Source organism: Gossypium hirsutum, chromosome D08, assembly GCF_007990345.1.
Source record: "Gossypium hirsutum isolate 1008001.06 chromosome D08, Gossypium_hirsutum_v2.1, whole genome shotgun sequence".
Lineage (NCBI taxonomy): Eukaryota > Viridiplantae > Streptophyta > Magnoliopsida > Malvales > Malvaceae > Gossypium > Gossypium hirsutum.
The window spans coordinates 19621147-19640227 of record NC_053444.1 but is presented as its reverse complement, the minus strand read 5'-3'; the positions used below and the strand labels follow the sequence as shown (position 1 = coordinate 19640227).

General features: G+C 30.7%; 1 long non-coding RNA gene across 1 annotated transcript; it reads right to left on the bottom strand.

The window, feature by feature from the left end:
• Positions 1 to 17939: 17939 nt before the first annotated feature.
• On the bottom strand, positions 17940 to 18533 carry LOC107918119 (uncharacterized). Its single transcript, XR_001689922.2, has 3 exons — positions 18506 to 18533; positions 18295 to 18392; positions 17940 to 18019 (listed from the first exon to the last, which is right to left on the bottom strand). It is a non-coding gene; the product is annotated as an uncharacterized lncRNA (long non-coding RNA).
• Between the last annotated feature and the right edge of the window lie 548 nt (positions 18534 to 19081).

The following is a 19081-nucleotide window of genomic DNA, read 5'->3' as shown; positions in this document are numbered from 1 at the left end:
TTATTTAATTGGTCAGGTTACTAGATATGGTTTAATTGAAAAAATATTTAAAAAATAAAAAATAAGTTTAATTTTTTAACTTGGTCCATACTTATTTTTAAGTTAACTGGTTTGATGCCTTTTTTCAAACTGATAGCCCGACTAGTTCAAACAACCATGACTCTATGTTTGGTTTACCAAAATGGAATAAAGCAAAATTTGAACAGGATTCGTTAGGAATTAAATAGATAGATAATAGGTATTATGTAGTTTAGTTAGTTGAATAGAATAAACAAGTAATAGTATTACATTATTTGGTTGAATTACATGTTGATAAAGAATAAGTGTGAAAATAACATTACTATCCTTCAATAAATAATATTTTATTTTTTTCCAATTTTTATATAAATTTGATTTAATTATATTTTTTTGGTAATAATTTATATTAATGGCTAGTTTAGCATTACTTTTAAGAAGTACTTTTGGGACAAAAAATACTTTTGAGATAAAAGTATTGCTAAACAATATGTTTTTAAGCTTTTTCAAAAGTTCTTTTTGAGATAAAATATTATTTGCAAAAGCATTTAGTCAAAAGTAAAAGTAAAAAATTTTAGCTTTTACTTAAAAGTATTTTTTGGTCCAAAAGCATTTTTAAAAGATACTAAACTAAGCCTAAATAAGTAGGAAACCATGGGTTCATTATATATTGAAACATTTTATAAGAAAATAATAGTAAATTTTAATAATTTGACTCAAATTAATTAAGCAAAATAAATTTGGAGGAGAATTGATAAATGATTTATATGCAATAAGACTTAGACTTAACATTCAAGATTTCAATATCAATTTTTGCCGACACAATCAAAGTTTGAATGGTGAATCTTCAAGAATATATGAAAAGATTTATCTTTCTTTGTATATATCAATTTTGTTTAGTTATTTGTATGAAAAATTATAAGTTAATATAATTTATAATTCATTATAGTAATATTTTATAGTAAATTTTAGTAATAAAATTTTAGATTGTTTTAGATGGATTTTAGTAATACAATTTCGATTTATTTGCAAACTAGCACGTAAATTATATCTTATTTTCAAATTAGTATTTAAAGTATTTTTTTAATTACAAATTATACTTGAATTATAAATTTTGTCTTACTTTATCTTCTATATATATTTTCAAGGTCAAATAAATCATCTTTTATCCTCTTGAGCAATCAATTACACTTTTTGCTGAGAAATGCCCTCTAATAATTTACACAACAACTAAAGCTTCTGCAATGATAGCATTAAAAAATTAATATGTACAAAGAAAATCTGTAACCTAAAAGAATGAATTTAAAGACAAAAGGTAAAAAAAATAAGCAAAACTAACTAGTTATAAATTAAAAATCACCTAATTGGCTATGAAGAACATTTTAAAGTTAAATTGATTCACTAAAATTGTAAATTTAACTATAAAAAATTAAAACATAACTAACAAACACTACCCTATTTATCCCAAATAACCAAAGAGGACATGCTAGATATAAGCAATAAAAATATTATTTTATTCATGATTCCATTGATAATATATTTATGCAACATCTCATATAAATAGATCAAAATACAACATCAAGAAATATAACCTTTATAACACGAGCTTCCATATCTTAGCTCAGTTTCTTGTTAAATTTTGTCACCAACCTAAGGAATATTATAAAAAAAATTATAATAAAATATAATGAAAATCATAGCTAGCATTCTTTATGAAAAATTATAAAAAAAAAACTAAAAAGCAAACTTGAATTAAAGAAGTTAACAAATATCAAACAATTTTATAAACTAATCTAATGGTTCAACTTTGGGCATAATGAATCATTGCCCTTCAACTATGTTGATTCCCTACTCACTCACTCTTTCCCTCTCAAAACTTTGAATCAAAGTGTCAAATGTTGACTTCAACTCATTAGGGCAACACCATTTTAGTGCAAGCTTCTCCTTAATCCAAGTAAGGATGCTTATATATATACAAAGAAATATTGTAACATCTATAAAAATTATTAGCATAACTTTTTAAAAAATTAACAATAGAAAAAGTTAAACGACAAATTAAAGTATTTATCCAGCATATAAAAAAATGTAACTGTTTGGTTTTTTATACTAAAAAATGTAACTGTTAAAAAGTGATAAAAATAATATTGAAATATTTATTAATTGATTAAAATGTAACAATGGAAAAGGAAAAAATCAAGACACTGAATCAATGATAAAAATATAAAAATAAATTATATGTTTATAATTAACAAATTAATCAAATCATATCTACTTATTAAAAGAATGAATAAGATATATATAATTCTTTACTTGAACAATTTTAAAATTATGTTATTATATCTTTGTCATCATTTATGATTTAGAATATAAAATTATTATTCTAAACTATTCAACATATAATAATTTAAAAAAAAACTTATAAGGAGTTAACTAATTTTCTTGAGATATAGAAAAAGTTCACGTTAGTACTTACAAAATATTAAAATAAAAAATTTACATGCTTGTTATAAGGTAATTAAGTGTCAAACTCCCAAAATCGACGAATCCAAAAATATAAGTAAAGTATGTATATAAACTGTTTGGCACACTGTGTAACATAATCTGCCACCCTATTGACCTAATGGCGCGTCAGAGTATTGACGCATACTAGCGTTAGAGCATCCACCCATTGATTGTATCTAAGGAATTATTAATTGTAGGATGCTTTCAAGTGAAGAAAGATTACGTCCAAGAAAGTGCGCGCCTAAGAAGAGTACGCCCCAGAGTTTTGTTTGAGCACTAAGAGCCTGTCAAGTGTATGAGGAAGCTGTAAGAGACTTAATTGTCTTTAAGACCACCACGAACATGAAACACCGCCTAGACATAGTACACTTATTTGCATGAATACTATTCAAGTGGATCTTATACTAAGTTTATTTGGGAGTTGTTGGGATTTTATAACAACAAAAGTAAAGACCAGAGTAAGGAGCAGAGTAGCAAGATATACGAAAGATTGTTTGTACACTAAAACAAGCCAACTAAACAAATCATTACAACAACATAGTTGGCCACTTCTCAACCGGAGTCAATTGGATTGATTTGACCTTCCTCATGACTGGTCAACAGTAAGTTAGACTTTCGCCAGATTTTCTTTTACCTACCCTAGATTTGGTACGGATATCAAAGGGATCGAGAGTATATTTATGGGAAGGGGACATTTCAAATGTTTTTTCCTATCTACTTAATGTTCAGGTTCTTCTTTCTAACATCAATATTCTCTTCTTATTCTTCGTTAATGTAACACCCCTAACCCGTATTCGACGTTGAAACAGGGTTATGGAGCATTACCGAACTTATGACTTAAACAATTATACATTTCAAAATCAAGTATCATACAAATCAAAATCCATTCAAATACATTCATACAGTCCCTGTTACGGGCCCTCGAGGCCCTAAATAGACATTAAAACTGGTTCGGGACTAAACTGAGTATTCAATAAATTTTTAGAAAAATATTGAAAATTTTCCAAAATGCAGAGGACACACGCCCGTATCTCAGGCTGTGTGGGCAATCAAAAAGGGATCAAATGGTCGTGTCCCAGCTCGTGTCCGACCCCATATAACTCATTGACTTGGGTCACACGGCCAGACCACACGCCCGTGTGCCATGCCGTGTACCCTTCGAAATGGTTTCACACGCCCATGTGCTAGGCCGTGTGAAGCTACTGACTTGCTTTCTAAAGAAATTACAGGGGACACACGGTCGTGTAACACACAACTGAGACACATGCCCGTGCCTCTGCCCGTGTGGATAAAAATAGGTCATTTTCCAAGCCATATTTCTCACCCAAATTGGTGTCAACCTATACACATCAAAATACATAAACCATGGTATAAATAGGCACTCAAGTCCAACCAATGTCAAGTTTATAACATGTACATTCACACCATAACATGATATCCATAAACACATTCATTTGACCACTTTAAAACATACCAAACATACTTCAAATGTTACCTAAATGGTCAATTACATATATGAGACATTGTGCCTAAAACTTAACATACATAATCATCTTCATTTCAATCAATTAATGTCAAACACAATTTCACAAGTAAGACATTCATATAGCAACCATACACCACATATTAAAGGGCCATTTAAACATATGTACATATCAAAATATGTGACCACCTTACAAGCCATATCAAATGGCCAAAACACAACAAGACATAGAGGCCACATTAGCCAAAACACCTATACATGCCATTTAACCCAAATTATAAAGTCCAAAGTACCAAAATAAGAGTTTGATAGTGTGACGCGATCTCCGACAACTTCCAAACAGAGCGAGCTTCTGAATCACTATAAAATACGAAAATTAAAATAGAGTAAGTAATTAAGCTTAGTAAGTTCTTATGGCTAATAAATACAACTTACCATTCATCCACAATTTAGATAAGCATAATTAAAACATAGGTAAATTTCAATTCGCCCAAAGCCTAACACAAAATCACAATCATGTTAGTCATGTATGAATACGTCAACTATGAATTACTTTTCGTACGTCATACAAATACTTGTACTGGTTCATATCATCTATTATAATCCACGTATCATCATCTGTGCCCGTTGAACCATTTAGAATACTATCAGATGCTCAAGTATCTCGCACACTAAGTGCCAATACGTGGTCAAAACCACCTCTATCTCATATCTCATATAGATGCTCACTCTCAAGCCAGTACTGGGTCTATTCACACAAGCTGTTAGTCAAGATGTAGCTACACGGTGCTACTCACAGAAGCTATAAAGTAACTGCAACACATGCTGGAAACTCAGCCACCGGTAGGACGTATGAGACCAGCACCCAAAACACGGTAACCCCTAATGACATGTCATTTGTATCCTATCTATTCCTAAGGTTCAACCGGGATCCATACATTACCGATACCTCGTCAAGAATTTTCGTGGTGTCGTATCATCACAATTATATCAATTAAGCATTTAAACACATAATTTAATGCTTATTAAACATACAACTTACCTCAAATTAGTATGGAGACAATAGCTCAATTAAGCTTTAAAAACCTATTTTTAAGCTTCAAAAACCTATTTCTTCTTGGTATTTTCGGTGGGGATGATGAACAATAAAGATGATATCTTTATTTATTTTGTTTATTTTATCTTTAATTATCTTTTTACCAAATTACCCTTACCTAACTTTAAAAATTACTCAATTACCAAGCCATACACATCCACTAACTTAATTAATGGTCTAATTACCATATAAAGACCTCCATATTAAAGTTCTATAGCTATTTAACACCTTTAGCTATTAGAACACAACTTTTGCACTTTATGCGATTTAGTCCTTTTTCACAAATTGAGCATACAAACGGTAAAATTTCTTAACAAAATTTTTATACCATAATTATAACATGCTGTAGACCACAAAATAATATTAAAATAAATTTTAAGACCTCAAATTTATGGTCCCAAAACCATTATTCCAGTTTCATTAAAAACGGGCCATTACAGTTAAGATCAAACTAAAATCTCGTTTAATGAGTAGATGATTCAACCTTCGGGTAAGTCTTACAGTTTTACATGTTACGATTATAGAAGGGAAAAATGTTACAATAAGGGTCTGCTTAGGGGTCGCATGTAGTTGAAATGTTAGTAAGCTGTTTGTAATGGGGATTCTAATGGAAATCTTATGATCTTTTAAGCAATTGTTGCTACTGGATTGGGAAAGGCAATCAAAACAGAAACTCCAGGTCGAAGTAAAGGTAAGTATCTGGTGAGTTTATAAACCCGACTTCTACACACTATATTATAATAATTCCTTGTAGGGTCGATGTGTATATCTTCTTGAGAAGTTGTTGTGTGTATGTATGGTTATATATGTAACACCCCTATACCCGGTCTGATTGTACGGACCCAGTATAAGACTATTACATTTGGTATCAAAATGGTTTTGGCTAGATACTGTTTAATTTAAACAATTATACATAGTATTTTAACTTATTTAACCCAAAAATTATTAATATAAACATGTGGGGTCATTATTGGATGTTAGATTATGTTTGGAATTGATTTTAACATTGTTTTTACTCAAAACAGGGGAAAAGTATCGATACTAAAACAAAATGTATCGATACCTTTTAAAAAGGTATCTATACCACTACACAAAATCAATACCAAAATAGCATTCTGGAACTCCGAAAATTTAATTTTTGATAAAGGTATCGATACCTTAGGCCTAGGTATTGATACCCAGCCTCGATATCAATACCAATGATAAAAGCGATACCAAAATCATATTCTGTTTTGGCAATTTTGTATTTCAAAGCCTAAGTATTGATACATTGGGTAAGTTTTGGCAAAAATCAGTTTAAAAGTTCACTAAACCCCTTGCAATATATACTAGATTCTTCTTAACACATAAGACCAATTCAAGATGTATTAAAACTACTTAAAACAACTCCAAATCGATCACAATTATGACATTAACAAACCGCATTTGTGAACATACCTATAACATCAATAATTCGTTTCATATAGAACCAAAATACTTCAAGTAAAACCAAAATAGATAGAGTTTCAAGAGTTTGCGTTTTAGTCCCTAACACGGGAACACATTTGGTCTACCTATATACATGCCATTTTAACTCAAAATATAGTACCTACTCTTTTTGCTTTTGAGGATGTGATGAGATGAGAGATCTCCTAGCCCAACTCTATCTCTTCGAGTCTAACTGTACCTACGCTTTAAAATAAATGCGTTAAGCCGGTGAAAGCTTAGTAAGCACTACAAGAATAAATAGGAAAATGAATCGTAACATATTCTTTTAAAATTATTCAATTTAATACATGCTTACACACGTACTAAATTCATACAACTATACCTTGCTTTAACAAAATTTAACTTACCTTTGAAAGTTACTAAACTTACCTTAACACTTTGATAATTCACCTTTGTTTACATTTCATATCTTTAGCCCATAGTAGACTTTTATAGAACATATTAGATATACGGAACAAATACAAAAGTGTATTATTATGCACTATTGAACAGAGAGCACAAATGTGCTAAACGGAGAGCGCTAATGTGCTAATAATCGGAGAGCGTGCTAAGGCCCCTTAATGGCATGCCACTAATATCCTAGTAGTTCTAAATTCCATCTACTTGGGCATTAAAATTGAATTTCATACATTTAAATACTTTACATAAGTATTTCAGAAAATATTTCTCATTTCTCCATATCTACAATTTAGTCCCCATTTCACAAATCACAAATATCACACCTTTTTCACACATATGCTTTTACCACAACATCATTACCTAGTGTTCAAACAAATATACCATTTCATATTCTCCAATTATAATTTTCTTTACAAATTTCATAATTTCATAATTTAATCCCCTTTTATTATCAATTTACAAATATAAATATATATTTAGTATTTTTATTCTAAGTAATTACATATTACAATATAAGCATTTAAATAAAAACAATTTAAAATCTTGTAACACTTACAATAAAAAAGGTTAAGAATGTATTTTCTTCTTCCTTCACTCATTGGCCTTTTCTTTTCTATTTTCTTCAATTTTATCCTCTCTCTTCAATTTCATATAAAACATATATAATTTATAAGTTAAAACTAAAATCATACAACTTTTCTATGTTAGTTAATGAAAATAAACATATATGACATGATAATTTTATCATCTCTTACCTTAGCTATTTGAAAACCCAAAACCCTAACTTATGCTTTTCTCTCTTTCAACCCACCTATGAAAGTTTTCTTATGAAATAAAGTTGTTCACTAGCCTTCTCTTTAGTTTTTACTAAAGAAATTTCAAAGAAAAAGGAAGGTTTGAAGCTTGAATGGTTCAACAATGGAGGAAGGACATGAAGGAAAATAAAAAAAAAAGTTGGATGGAAGTTAGGGGAAAATAAGTGACGGTTTGGGGTGAAAAAGATGATAACTTTTCATCTTTTCTCCCACTTCCTACACCATTCTACTAAAAATATCTCACCTTTTTTTTATTAAAATGGTAAAATTGCTAATAAGTCCTTAAGCCATCCATCTTTACACTTTTACCGATCATCATTACACCTAATAAATATCTACTTGACTAATTAACACTTTGTCCTTCCTCATCTTTCATATTTCCTAAGATGACTTGTGACACCCCTAAAGTGACCCTAGTCGGAAAGTGGTTTCGGGACCACGAAACCGAGTCACAAAAATAATTAGATGTTATATTCTGTGCTTATTGTATGTGGAATTTGTATGTGTGAATATTTCGTGCCTTGATTTTTATCAAGGCGGTGTTAATTTATAAGAAAGGACCCATGTGATAAGACTTGATAATGTGATAGGTGAAATTTAAAGTGGCCAAATAATGCATGAGTTATTGACATGAGGGACTTGCATGTCAAATGGACCACTTTTAATTAGTGGCCGGCCATAATGATAGTTGATAGATATTATATGCATTTCATTTTAACATGATAATAGTTAGTGGCTTTATATTATGGAAGAAAGAATAATTAAAAGAAGAAATGGGTGATAAAAACAAAGGTGGTTCATCCTCACTCTACCATTGCCGTAACTTGAGATTAGAAAGAAAAAAAAAAGAGAACATGCATGTAGTTCATCTTGAAGGCCGAACAAAGGAGAAAGAAAATAAAATTTGTGGCTTTGAAGTTTCGGCCATTTGGAAGCAACAATTCAAGGTGAAATTCAAGTTGTTTTGTTAATTTTTAGTATCATTGAATCCCTTACTTAATTTTCTCTAAAACCCATGAGTTAAAATTTGTTTTGGTGAATAATTGATGTTCGACCATGAGTTGATGAGCTAAGAAATTTGAGTTTGATGTTAGAATTTAAAAATCAAGTGTTAGATGAATGCCTTTTGTGTTACGATTTTATGTGATTTTTCCTAAATTGTCTATGAATTTTTGGTTGTTGATTTCATGGTAATGGTATATTGAATCCATGATTTGAATTCATGAAAATTTAGTAAGGTTGCATTCGGCAACTTGCTTGGAATTAAGAAATGATGTCTAAGCTTAGGTGATTTCGATGATGATATATATATTCATAAGTATATTTAGCTGATTCGGCTTTGGTATTTGCATAGAAAAAAATATGTGTGAAGTTAGTTGTTGTGTTTGGTTAAGGTACTATAAATAGCTTATGATTAATTCATCTTTGGTAAGTTTCATGTATGATATGCTATGGCTTTGAGAATGCATTTTATAAATTAGTTCGAAAAGGAGTGAAATAACAATTATATGTTTGACTATGTATTGGATATTTTGGTTTGGTTTGTCAATGCAATGTATGCGCTTAGGTTATGCTTAAATGGTTAGTGGAAGTAAATGATGTAATGTCAACCATAATTTTATATGTTAACAAATATTATGCTATTTGTTATGATTGGTATGAGTTAAAATGCGGATGTGTATAGATAAGCAAAAGGATATGTTTAGTATTTAGTTAAAGTAACGAAATTGTACTAAAGAGAGTATTAATGCATGTTTGGTACTTGAGATGATTGAGGTGGTGATCTCGAAGCTAAATGTTATAAGGAATAAGTGTATTTCTTGCTAACCGAATTATAATATAATCGAATGTGGTTTTACACAATAGTGATGTGATAAGTTTAAATTTGGTTCATTAGCTCAAGAACTCAAGGAAACAAAGTCGGATCGTGGAAAAAGGGAAATTGGTCGAATAGTCGGAATTGACGTACATTAGCGATCGAGGTAAGTTTTAAGTATTAAAGCCTATAATGTGATTGAGTATGATATGTTAAGCACATATTAAAAGAATCATAACTCTATTGTAAATCTTTATGCATATAGCCTAATGGTTATTATGAAGTATAGGTAAGTTATTGATATGATATGTTGCGAAATGGATATGATATTATGAAGTGCTGAAAGGATATGTCAGAAGAGTAAAATTGTGATAAACCTGCTCAGGACAGCAGCAGTAACATGAATTTAGAAAATCACCATAAATTCATGGATTTGAATTAGAGGCTGAATGAGACATGAAATTAAAGCTTAATGAGTCTAGTTTCTTATAAAAGAAACCGTGTAAGCAAAGGAATTTCTGATAATGAGAAATTTGATTCGTAGTGAAGAGTGGTCAGATTAGTCAAGCAGTGAAACAGGGGAAAACTTTAAGAAAAAATCTGGTATTGATTGGCCAAACCTAAAATTCTGGAAATTTTATGGATGGAAGACATACGAGTCTACATTCAGGAAAAATTTACGGAAAGTGATTTGGAGTTTTGTAGCTCCAGTTATAAATAATTTAGTGACTATTGCTGAGGAAAAACAGCTTGTGCTGAATTTGAGATTGTGTTGTAAACCTTGATAAACTTGTTTTAGTTGCTTATAAGCTATTGATTAAACCCATATGTGAATTCTAAATTGTGATAAGGCCTAATGGCCGATGTGATGAATGTGAAAGTGTATATATGTGATAAGGCTTAATGGCCGATGTGATGAATGTGAAAGTGTATATATGTGAATAGGGCCTAATGGCCGATGTGATGAATGTGAAAGTGTATATATGTGAAAAGGCCTAATGGCCGATGTGATGAATGTGAAAGTGTATATATATGTGATAAGGCTTAATGGCCGATGTGATGAATGTGAAAGTGTATATGTGCGATAAGGCCTAATAGCCGATGTGATGAATGTGAAAGTGTATATATATGTGATAAGGCTTAATGGCCGATGTGATGAATGTGAAAGTGTATATGCGTGATAAGGCTTAATGGCCGATGTGATGAATGTGAAAGTGTATATATGTGACAGGGCCGAGTGGCCAATGTGATGGATGTGAAAGTGCATAAATGTGATAAGTCCCGAAGGGCATTTGTGTCAGTACTATATCCGGGTTAAAACCCCGCAGGCTTTATGCGAGAATATTATCACTGATTAATGTCCTTAAGCTTCGTGCTTGTACTATATCAAGCTCTAAAGACCCAATGACTACGTGTGGGGATTTTGTCCGGGTAAGACCCGATAACTTCGTGTGGAGATTATGTCCGGGTAAGACTTCGTAATAAGAATTGCTTATAAATATATTCAATGCGAAAGGTTAAACAGGTATGTACTCCAAGTTTATATGTGAGCTTGATTTGCACTAAATCATAAGGTAGTTATGTGATGCATACGAGAGCAATCTATGAGACTATTCCTATGATTATGTGACATCGGATCAGTGTGAGAGGTGATGTGAAATCATACGATATATCTATGTCACATGACCTCACTTTTATGTGAAAGTTTATCTGCCTATTGTATATGATGAGATGTACAGATTCGGTAAAGGGATGGTATGCCCGAAGGAAGAGTGAAATAAAAATACGAACAACTATGTTATAATTTGATTGTTATCTGTTGACACTGCTTAAAACTTACTAAGCATTGTAATGCTTACTCCGTTTACTCTGTTTCCTCTTTTTTATAGATCTCATTGCGAAGCTACAGGCTCGGGGATCGTCAGCAACTAGTCACACTATCACTATCCACTGTTTGGTACCGCTATGTTTCGGATTGTCTTATGGCATGTATAAAATAGACTAGTGGCGGAAGAATATTTTGGTTAATGTATATAGCCATGCGAAAATGGCTTATATATGTTCGAGCATAATGTTATAATCATTTGGTATGGAATGGTTAATCGCTATCATGATTTGTGCTATTTATGCAAAAAAGGGCTAGTTGAATCATGGAAACTATGAAATAGGTAAAGTCTACCTTAAAGGCAGATGCTGGCAGCAGCAGTGATGTAGATTTGGAAAATCACTAAAAATAGTAGGATTGGAATTAAATAGTGAATAAATTATGTAAACGAAACTTGATGAATCTATTTTCATAGGAAAGTAACGAAATGATCATATGGACAGTATGTTAAGAGATATTCAGGTTCTCGTGAGACAGGGCCAGAACGGTTTCTGGATTCCCTGTTCCGACTTTGGAAATTCATTATAAATTAACCAGAGATAATTAGGAGTTATGCCATATATGTCTGGATTCCTCTCTGAGTCTAGTTTCTATAGAAACAAACGGCATCAGTATTGAAGCCCTGTGCAGGGAGATATCCAAGTCGTAATGCGCAAAGGTCAGTGTAGTCGATCCCTGTAACATGGGAGACTTTGACTAATAAACTGTACTAAATGGCCTGACCAAAAATTCTAGAAAAAAATATGTAGATGGGCATATGAGTCTAGTTTCAGGGAAAAATTACGAAACTGATTTTCGAGTTGTGAAACTCAAGATATGATTTTTAAGGTGACAGTGTCGCAGTTAGCCAACTGCCTGGAAAATTTTAAAATGGACTGCGATAGTAAGCGAATTTAGTCTGTGAACCCCTCGTGTCCGACTCCGGCAACGGTCTCGGGTACGGGGTGTTACATGACTCATACAACACTTTAGTTAAATTTCTTTTTGATCCTTCCTTCCTTCCTTTCTACCACTACCATGTATCTCCTAACTTATTATTTTTCCTACTTTGGCCACAACAAATCCTTTATTCTTTCAATTAAGTCAATGCATCTATTTAAAATTTTCCTACCTAAGGAGTATTTTCTAATTTCTTATTGCATCTAAATACTCCTTAATTTAATACACAAAAATCCTATTTATTATATTTCAAAATTTTTGTACTAATTCTTGACCCGATCCATCACTGTACCTAACCCCGAGTTAGAATGCGAATGTCACAATATGTTCTCTGTGAATCATTCATATGTATATTGTAAAGTGTATGAAGTGCTGCATGAATATGACAATATGTGGTAAGCATGAATGGGAAGTTATATGTTAGGAAGTACGACTTTGTTAAGATTATGAGTGAAGCCTGTGTAGATGTGTCTATTATGTTATTTGAGTGATGCATGACAATGTATGTTGGCATTAAGGGGGTTCGAGCGGAGTGCTAGAAAAATATGTGATACAATAACTAACCCCGCATTGGTGCTTTGATGACATTCGTCAGGATAGTAAACACGAGAAAAGGCTAGTGTGGTAATCATTGTGAAAATACTATGGCCATCATATTCTGTGAAGCCCTTGTGGCGAACTCTCTGTGAAGCCTTTGTGGGAAACTCTCTGTAAAACCTTATTGGCGTATTATTCGGAAAGCCTCAGTAGTAGAGAAATATGGGAAATGCTTGTGGCAAGTTTTCTGGAAGGTCTGTATTGTGAATTTTGCAACGCCTAAACGAGGAGTTGACATTCCACCCTTGTGGCAGGACCTAGGCATGTCTATGAAGCATTATTTGAAAGAGTTCTCGATAGTGTACCCATTTAAGGATTCCGCCATAATGATCCACCATATCGGGTAACTTGTGTATTTGAAATATTGGTGGTGCAAGTGCCTGCCAAACTTGGAATTTCTTAAGTTTTGTATTGAAGTCATCTAAGATTCTATTACTTAAGTTAAAACATTATATTCTTCTAAGCAAGTCTGGTTTTTTGGACTAATTTGAAAAAATATATAACTAGTGTTCTGATAATCGCTAGATCCTGTAAAGGAATCCTTCAATGGTAGCATCTGTTGGGTATCATTTTGAAAAGTGCATTCAACTACTATCTGCAAAGTAATTGTGTAATGGAATTTAGAATATGAGGTGAAGTTTGTGATCCGCCAATTGGGTGAAATGTGTAAAAGATGGTTAAGTGTAGAGATTCTCGCATGGTTATCTGCCAACTAGAAATAAAAAATGTATCTGCCAAGGTTTGAAAGGAAGTCCAGAATCTTAAAGTTAAGGATTTCAACAATAGAAAGGTAATGTTGGTTGAGTTTCATTAGGTTCCATTGAACTTATGGGTGTTTATTTGCAATGCAGGTTATTAGGTTTGAACCAGTTCGCTAGAGAGGATCAAGCTAGGAATGCACCAATGTGGATGGTTGTAGAGTGATATTATGCATACAAATGGACACTTTTGAACATATGGTTTCAAATGGCGAATAGAACTACACATCACGATTGAGTCTATTTTAATAAAGTTTTAGGTGATATTGTCTTATACTATCATTGGAAATCAATTGTAATCAAACCAACGTTTACCTTCAGAATCTAACTTAGAATAAAAATAAATAGGTAAAAAGCATGTCTAGTAAAGTCTTCGCCTATGTTAAAATTTTTGTTAAGTATTTAAGTTTGGTGGCATCCCATATTTGAATCCAGTAACTTAGGTCGGGTATAGGGTGTTACATTAAGGATATAATGATATTATTCTAAAAAAAGATATATTGATATTAAGTAAAAATAATTTAATTTTGATTAATTATTTAATAATAATTTTAAAAAAAATTATAATTCTAATAAAATAACTATTATATTTACATACTTATTTTGCCCCTATTTATTTGATAGAGTCCCTCAGGAGGTGGTTTTATATAATAAGTGAAAATTATTATTTTTTAAAGAAAAATGAAAAGTCTAACATGATATTATATAAAAATAATTATAATTCTAATGAAAAACTTATTATATAAAAGTGAAAGATTCATTTTTACTCTTAAATTTAAGTTTACTCCATAAAATTCCTTTAAGAGGTGGTTTTATATAATATATAAATATTATTATTTTTTAAAGAAAAAGAAAAGGTCTAGCATTATATTATATAAAAATAATTTCATTTTGATTAGCGAGTTAATAATAATTTAAAATAGTATTATATTTAAATTCTCATAATGCCCTTATTCATAACAAAAGAAGTGTTGAAAAGTTATCTATTTTGCCCCTACTAATTTTTAATGACTGCAAATTACTGCAATACCCCAATTTACTCCTAATGGCTCCCTTAAAAGCTCGTTTTATAATATATATATATAAAGTTAAGTAATAAAAATATCCAATTTACCCTTAAGTTAAATAACAATATTTTAATTATAGAAATTTGATCTTTTTAATTAATACAAAATATTTAAATATTAATTTTAGAAAATAATATTAAAACATTATTTAATGACTATAACATGATACTAAAAATACTATATATTTGATTATATAAGATGATACTTTAATATATTTGATAAATAAAATTTAATATTATATGATGTATTTATAAATGTTTAATTATAAAAACATAAATCTATATTTATATTTATATTTATATTTATAAATAAAATATTTACTTTTATTATTATTATTTTTATATTTGCCACTCTTTTTTTTTTATGTTCTTCATCAAATTGTAGAAAAACCCAGAAACATCCCCATAAGCCCTGTTACTGATCGCCGGACGCTGTGGATATCGTCGTGTTCTGCCTACTGTTGTTAGCTCAAACCCAGAAATCATCACCTGAGCTTTCTCTCACTCTCCTCTTCTCATATTTTTCTCTCTTTTTTAAAAAAATCACCCAAAATTTGCAAATTCTGTAAAATATCTCATAATTTCAAGCTTTTTTATCTTCTACCCAAACGTCTGTATTTTCTTATATGTTGTTCGGCACGGTTATCTCAACCACCACTCTAAATTGGAAACACAACTACTTGGTCAAAAATCTTAGAGAAGGATTTTCTCTTTTGAATTTTGTTAGCAAAATTATTTCTCTGTTCATTTGTTTCAGCAAATCTTTTATTTATGGATATTCTTGGGGAAAAAAGAAGAGTTGGTTCTGTTCGGCTATTCAGACACCCCCCGGCCAATGCGTATTACTGTGTTTTATGGAATAAGGTTTGCCGAACTGTCGTGTTCTTTATTCAGTGAAGCAAACAATGAAATGATTGTAGTGCATGGAATAAACGCCCAATTCGCGATTCCGCATAATCAAATAATCAAACATAGTTGACTATAATGGAATAAGATTGTAATTGAATAGAACTGTAATAATATTCTTTGTTTTTAGTTAAATGCAATATACATTGTAATAGTATAAGAAAAAAAAGCTTAAATGACCAAAATACCCTTAATAGATTTTTTTAGGTAGATAATTATTGTTATTGTTATTAAATTTTAATAAAATTATTGTTAAATATAATTTATTAAAAAAATAATAAATAATTTAATCATATTTTAACATAATTATTATTAAATATAATTTAATAAAATAATATATAATTTAATAACATTCTTAATATACTTTGTACAAGCCCAAATCTGCCTGAGCCCGCACACACAAAATAAACCAATAAAAAATAATAAAAATGGCAGTCCATTTATAAAAGTCCAATAATAGTAGTCCAAATTACAATAAAAAAAACTAAATACAAATCAGCCCAAAAGACCCAATCCAAATCAATCATTGCCTAACCTAGTTGCAGTAGCCCAACACTCGGTGGCCCAAATCCAAGTTTCCAGAAACCCCTAGGGTTTCTGGAACAGTCTGCGCCGTAGCAGAAACCAGGTCCCCTCCCACACACGCCGCGCCAAGACTCCACGTGCGCCTCCACTCCAGCTGGCCTCGCACCTGCAACAGACGCAACAAACAAGCAAAGAAAGAAAGAATAATAGAATAATAGCAAAATAACAGAGAAAAATAGCAAAATAATTCTTGTAATTTTATTTTATATTCGGCTATATAAAGCCGATTGGAAATTTGTAAAAGGAGGGATACAAATACGGAAATCAGAAAATTTCAAAAGAAATCTAAGAAGCAAATCAGAATTTACTAAAGGTGGCTTGAGATTTTTTTTTCTTTTCGCTGCTTTTATTTTTTGTGGTTTATTCATTGTGTGTAAAAAGAAAAAAGAAAAAGAAATAGTAAAGAGGCGAGGGATTTTACCTTAGTGACTGCGCCGTTGAAGCTCGCGTCCTCCTCTAGTCTAATCGGAGTTGGGGGCAGAGAACGACAGATTGGAAAAGGCCGAAAGCCTTAGGGCATGTTTGGTTCGCTGTAATGGAATAAAGGTGTAATGGAATAGAGGCGTAATAGTAATTCAATTGTTTGGTTGAATGGAATGGAATAGAACTGTAATAGTATTCTTGTGTTTGGTTGAATGAAATGATGATGTAATAGCATAAGGAAAAAAAATAAAATAACTAGAATACCCTTAGCAGAATTTTTTTTTAGGTAGATGATTATTGTTATTGTTATTAAATTTTAATAAGATTATTAATATAAATAATAAATAATTTAATCATATTTTAACATAATTATTATTAAATATAATTTAATAAAAATATATAATTTAATAAAATTATTAATATTAAATATTCTTATATGAATTTATTAAAATCAAAATATATAATACTATAAAATATAATTTTAACATAATTATTATTAAATATAATTTAATAAAAATATATAATTTAATAAAATTCTTAATATTAAATATTCTTATATGAATTTACTAAAATCATAATATATAATACTACAATACTTACAAATTCTATTAATCTGGTCCTAACTTTAAAAAATTCAATAAACTTAACCTTCAATTTTACATATTATATCAATTTAACCTTTATTCTTAAAATTCAAAAATAAAAATTCAAAAAATAAAAAATTAAACATTTATTTTTCGATAAAAATACATACAAAATTATAAAAATATTTATAAATAAATGAATATCTATTTTTCTCATTTTTTAACATGACATTTATTTATTAGAATAATAAATTTATAAATAAAACAATTTAAGGAGAAAAAGCAATGAAAAAGAATTAGACAAATTTAAAAAAATTTTAAACATTAACGCCACCATGCTTAATTTTTATAAAAACTACAATTTAATATTGAAAAAGATAAAGTTGACGTCCTTAGATTGTTGGCCCAAAACGCCAAATTTACATCCATGCGAAATTTTTTCAAGTACTTTTTAACTGAAACCAAACTTGGGAATAAAGCACAGGTCATTCTGCTTTGCCCACATGTTGCAACCAAGGCCAATCTGAGTCACATAGGTCGACTAGAGAGTTGCCATCGTTATCCTTCGAATATTTGTCTGCATTTTGTTTTACAAGAAATTTGGCAATGTCTTCCCTCTCACACATAACAGCATAGTGCAATGGGGTTTGACCTTCATTGTCCTTCCAATAGAAAGAAAAAACAAAGATTTTAACAACAATGCTTACAACACTAGAAAGAGAAAAGAGAAATATAGAGCATTGTGCACCATTTAACATAAAAAAATTTCTTATTTACTTCGGTATGCTTTTGAAAACGGTTCAAAAACACTCTAAAGACAGTTATTTCACATTTGTTATTGTGCATTACAGGTACATCAGACAGAGATTGTTTCAGCACACACAAATAGGTTAGGAGGTGAATACCAGTAAAATCGTAATAGCGATACAATAATTACCTTAGCATTCACATCAGCATTCCTGCTAAGAAGTGCTTCAGCAATTTTAAGATGGCCACGATCTACAGCCCAATGCATCGGGGTCCTGCCTTCACTGTCTGCAAGCATCAAATGCAAACAAGTTACTTGATTAAGCAAAGTCTTTTAGGCCCATGTATGCAAATCTAGTTTTTTCTTTAAAGGAGGAAAAAACAACTAAATAGAAACAAACCTTGCAAATGCACAAAAACACCACTTTCAACGCATTTAAGCAAATTATCCAGTTCTCATTCTTTGGCAAAAGTGTGGATAGCATCCATTTTCCTGAAAAACAATAATCATTCATATCAAATGTCTTGGATACTAGAAAACAACATGCTCAGTTAGTAAGCAATAAAGAATATTTAGTTTAAATGACAGGAAGGAAGTCTAATTCATTAATGAAACACTTATAATTATGCACTCCTTTGTGCTAATAGGAACCATTCCATAGTCGAGCATACCAACAATTAGAAATAGAAACTTATATAATATCCAAGGCAACACCAATGTTCGTGAAGAGAATTCAGAATTACGAACAGCCAAAAACAAAACTTGAAAATAACCTACATAAAAGCGTTCAATGTTATATTTCATATTTACTCCAGGGTAATGTTATTTTCTCCACCAATTTAAAAAACATTGAGCATGACTAATTATCCATAGAAGCAAGTAAGAAAACCAACTACTGCAAAACTTGAGAGCATCAGGAATAACCATTCTCTTGTCTTATCATATGGTGTAAGAATCCCCTCATAAGCCTTCAATT